Raw genomic sequence first — 4,768 nt, 5'->3', positions numbered from 1 at the left:
ACGTGGAAGTGAAGTTTGAGAAGCTTATTACTCTTGGGTGTTTGGGTACCCTAGAGCTTGTTCCTCTTGGGTGCCTTGGCGCCCTAGATGATTGGTGTTGTTCGGAGCTCAATCATTGTGGTGTAAAGCTCCGGGCAAGCGTCGAGGTCTCCAGTGGAGATCACCCCGAGCAATTTGACGGGTACTGGTGACCGCCCCTAAGGGTTGCCAAAGTGTACGGGTTCGGTGACTGCCCCCAAGGGTTGCCATTTGTATGGGTTCGGTGACTGCCCTCAAGGGTCCCTTAGTGGAATCACGACATCTTGCATTGTGCGAGGGCGTGAGGAGATTACGGTGGCCCTAGTGGCTTCTTGGGGAGCATTGTGCCTTCACACTGCTCCAAACGGAGATTAGAATACGCAAGGGTGTGAACTTCGGGATACATCGTCGTCTCCGCGTGCCTTGGTTATCTCTTACCCTGAGCCCTTTACTTATGCACTTTACTTTGTGATAGCCATATTGTTCTTTGTCATATATCTTGCAATCACATAGTTACTTATCTTGCTTAGCATAATTGTTGGTACACATAGGTGAGCCTAGTTGTTGTAGGTTTTGTGCTTGACAAATTAACCGCTAGGTTTATTTCGCCTTTGTTCAAGCCTAAACCGTAATTATTTTAAAGCGCCTATTCACCCCCTCCCCGTCTAGGCGACATCCAAGATCTTTCATTTGTTATGTCATTGATATGACCTTAGTGCTGTCGTATTGTTTTTTGTCACGCCATAGATATTAGCTGAGATTTTTTCCATGTTAGCTACAATTTGTTATGGCGTGGCCCATTAGGCCTATCCTGACACTAGTCCATCTTCTAACAACCCTGGCCAAATCAAAAAAACCTTGCTAAGTCGTTCTGATTCACCCCCATCTTTTTCATTTTGTCCCCTCTCGACCGGCGCCGGCGCCGCCACCTCCCGACCACGCCGCCCGTCGTCGCCGGACCAGCGCAGCCGCAACCACCTCCGGGTCAGCAGATGAGATATCCCCCCTCCTCCTCACACATCGCTTCTTCCCCTCCCCTAGCGTCTCCCTCGGCCGCGGACGCCATGAAATCCATGGAGTCCGTTGATTTGGTTTATTTTTGCATAAAATTAGTAATGTGGAATTAGATTTAGTAGTGTAGTATCCGATTATACTTAGTATAAATTGATTTAGCAATGTAGAAACCGTATTTGTACTTAGCATAGAACTTTTATATGTTCAATATGTTTTAGTGTAAAATTGGATTATACTCTTTTATGTTGATTTACTAGTCTAGAATCCGATTATACTGTATTATACTTGGTAAAATTTGATTTATTAGTGTAGAAACCATATTTGTACGTAGTGTAAAAAAATTAGTGTTCAATATATTTTAGTTTAGAATTGGATTCTACTTTTGTGATGATTTACTAGATAGTCTAGAATTCAATTATGTTAGAATAAATCTGAGGACACCGTCGATCATTCAAGGACCAAGCACTCACACGAGCATGACACCGAGATTTGTTATTATGTTGACATATGTTACATCGTGTGTCTATCCTCGCATATATGAGAGGCTTAACACACAAGTGTCTTACTAGGACACGGCTCCATATTCTATCTAAACACAATACAACTCAGAGTCCAACTGTAACCTACCTTGTACACTATATTCGACACAACTCTAACAGACTCCACCTTGGCGAATATTATTCACCATCAATTGAATTCTTTGTTCATGTGTCAAACTTCCACGTACATTTGACTTGAGCTTATTCCGAGAGTACCGCTGCTACTCCAAAGACTCCATATGACTCCACCTGCAACTTGTAGTCCCTCCTTTTCTTGACCACAGTCAACGCTTGAGCAAAACTAAGTTCCTCTTTACTCTACTCTGTGCTCCCAACTTCCAGAGTATTTCACACCATCACACATTGATCACCGATCTACGTGAAAGTGAACAACTCACATATTGGGTGCCACACATAAGAGTTACCCAGACTCAATATCACCGCTCTTCATTGACCGCCTGTCTTAAACTTGAAGAAATTTTACTGTTGCTTATAGTCATCCCGAGTCCAATTCACAGTTGTCTCACCACATGTATGACCACCAGAGCCCTGACCCGTCTTCATGCCCCGTGCATACCGCACGCCTCGCCGCTATCACCGCGTCGAGCCTCCGCTGTCCTGGTCGAGTCTCAAGGCTCGCGAACCCACACCACTCAACCCCCATTGTAGAGTGCCATCGGTCATCGCCATGTCATGGTATGTTACTTAGTGTAGTAATTTTTATGATATGTCCATGTCAAGGTCCCGACGTAGGCATACCATGTCGGAAGTATGTATCAGAGGTTGCCCGATTCATCCTCGCTCATCCTCATTCTTTGAGCATAGTGGGTCCTCATCATCTTTCTCCGTGTTAGACATAGATAACAACCAGCATGGGTCTTCGTCCTCTGAAGAAGTCGATCAATTCACCTCCAGTGAGACGCATGCTTAGAATGGCATTGCGGAACGTAAGCATCGTCATCTGCTTGAGACGGCTCGTGCGCTGATGATCGGTGCTTCTCTTCCACCCCACTTTTGGGCCGAGGCCATTTCTGCATCCACCTATCTCATCAACATTCAGCCATCGACTGTCTTGCAGGGTGGTACTCCTATGGAGTGTCTCACTAGTCGTTCTCCTGACTACTCAGCTCTTCGTATGTTTGGATGTGTGCGCTATGTTCTTCTTGCCCTGCGAGAACGCAGCAAACTGACTGCTCAGTCGGTTGAGTGTGTATTCTCTTGGATACAGTGATGAGCACATCGATGTTGGGATCCCGTTGGTCGTCGTTTGCGCATTTTGTGTGATGTGACTTTTGATGAGTCTCGTTCTTACTACCCCCGCCCTTCCTCCTCGACCTTTTCTGTGGACGATATTTCCTTCCTTCTCCTTCCTGATACATCCTCCCCTGTGCCTCTTGTCTCCCCCTTCCTCTGACACGTCTCACTCTTCCCCCTAAGCCACAGACACCATCTTCCCCTCCATCCTCCTCTCCACCATCCTCTCTGGTCTGTCAACCTCTCTCTCCTTTTCCTCTCCACTACACTCGTTGCCCTCGTGTTGAGGATAATTCCTCTAACGCTTCCACTTCCGGAGAACCTCCCTTCACGCCTCCACCGGTTCATAATCTCCTTGCTCCGGCCTCGCCCCACCTGATCGCTATTCTCCTGACCAGTACGACCTCTCTATTGTTGTTGAGCCTACTTCCTATCGGGCAGCTCTGACTTAGCCTGAATGGAAGCTCACAATGGCCGAGGAGATTGTTGCCCTTGAACGTTTTGGCACGTGGGATCTGGTTTCCCTTCCTTCCGGTGTTCGTCCTATCACGTGCAAGTGGGCCTATAAGATTAAGACTCGCTCCGATGGTTCTCTTGAGCCCTACAAAGCTCCTCTTGTGGCTCGTGGTTTTCAGCAGGAGCAGGGACGCGATTATGATGAGACATTCGCTCCTGTGGCCCACATGACCATCGTCTGCACTCTTCTTGTTGTGGCTTCTATTCGTCATTGGTCTGTGTCTTAGCTTGACGTTTAAAACGCTTTTCTCAATGGTGAGTTGCGTGAGGAGGTTTATATGCAGCCACCACCGGGATACTCTGTTCCTGACGGTATGGTCTGCCGACTTCAACGATCCCTCTATGGTTTCAAACAGGCCCCTCATGCCTGGTTCAAGCGGTTTGCCTCTGTCATGACTGCCGTGGGCTTCTCGCCCAGTGATCATGATCCCGCTTTGTTTATTCACAGCTCTCCTCATGGTCGAACTCTTCTCCTTCCATATGCGATGACATGATCATCACCGATGACGACTCTGACTACATTGCCTTTGTTAAGGCCCGCCTTCGTGACCAGTTTCTGATGTATGATCTTGGTCCCCTTTGCTATTTTCTTGGGATTGAGGTTTCTTCGACCTCTGATGGATCCTTCATCTCCCAGGAAAAATATATTCAGGATCTTCTTGCTCGAGCCGCTCTTGGTGATGACCGCACTGTTGTGACTCCTATGGAGCTCAACGTTCAGCTTCGTGCGTCTGATGGTGATCCTCTTCCTAATCCCACTCGCTATTGCCACCTCATCGGGAGCCTAGTCTATCTCGCTGTTACTCCTCCTGACATATCCTATCCCGTTCATTCTCAATTAGTTCGTTTCAACCCCCACCTTTGCCCATTATAGTCACCTCCTCCGTGTTCTACGATATCTTCGTGGCATGATCTCTCACCGCCTTTTCTTTCCCCGCTCCAGCTCTCTCCAGCTCTAGGCCTATTCTGATGCTACATGGGCTAGTGATCCTTCTGATCGACGCTCGCTGTCTGCTTACTGTGTCTTTCTTGGTGGCTCTCTCATTGCCTGGAAGACAAAGAAACAGACTGCATTTTCTCGCTTGAGTACAAAGGTTGAGTTGCGAGCGATGGCTATGTTGACAGCTGAGGTGATCTGGTTACGATGGTTACTTCAGGACTTTGGTATGCCTGCTACTACATCGATCTCCCTTATTGTTGGATAGTACATGCGCTATCAGTATTGCGCGTGACCCGATGAAGCATGAGATCACCAAGCACATCAGTGTGGATGCATCCTTTGTGCGTGCTGCTGTGCAGGATGAGGTTCTCGCTCTTCACTATGTGCCCTCTGAGTTACAGTTGGCGGACTTCTTCACAAAGGCACAGACTCGAGCGCAGCATGGGTTCTTTCTCTCCAAACTCAGTGTTGTTGACCCACCATGAGT

This window comes from Triticum dicoccoides, chromosome 6B, assembly GCF_002162155.2.
Source record: "Triticum dicoccoides isolate Atlit2015 ecotype Zavitan chromosome 6B, WEW_v2.0, whole genome shotgun sequence".
NCBI lineage: Eukaryota > Viridiplantae > Streptophyta > Magnoliopsida > Poales > Poaceae > Triticum > Triticum dicoccoides.
This window is presented reverse-complemented; position numbering follows the sequence as displayed.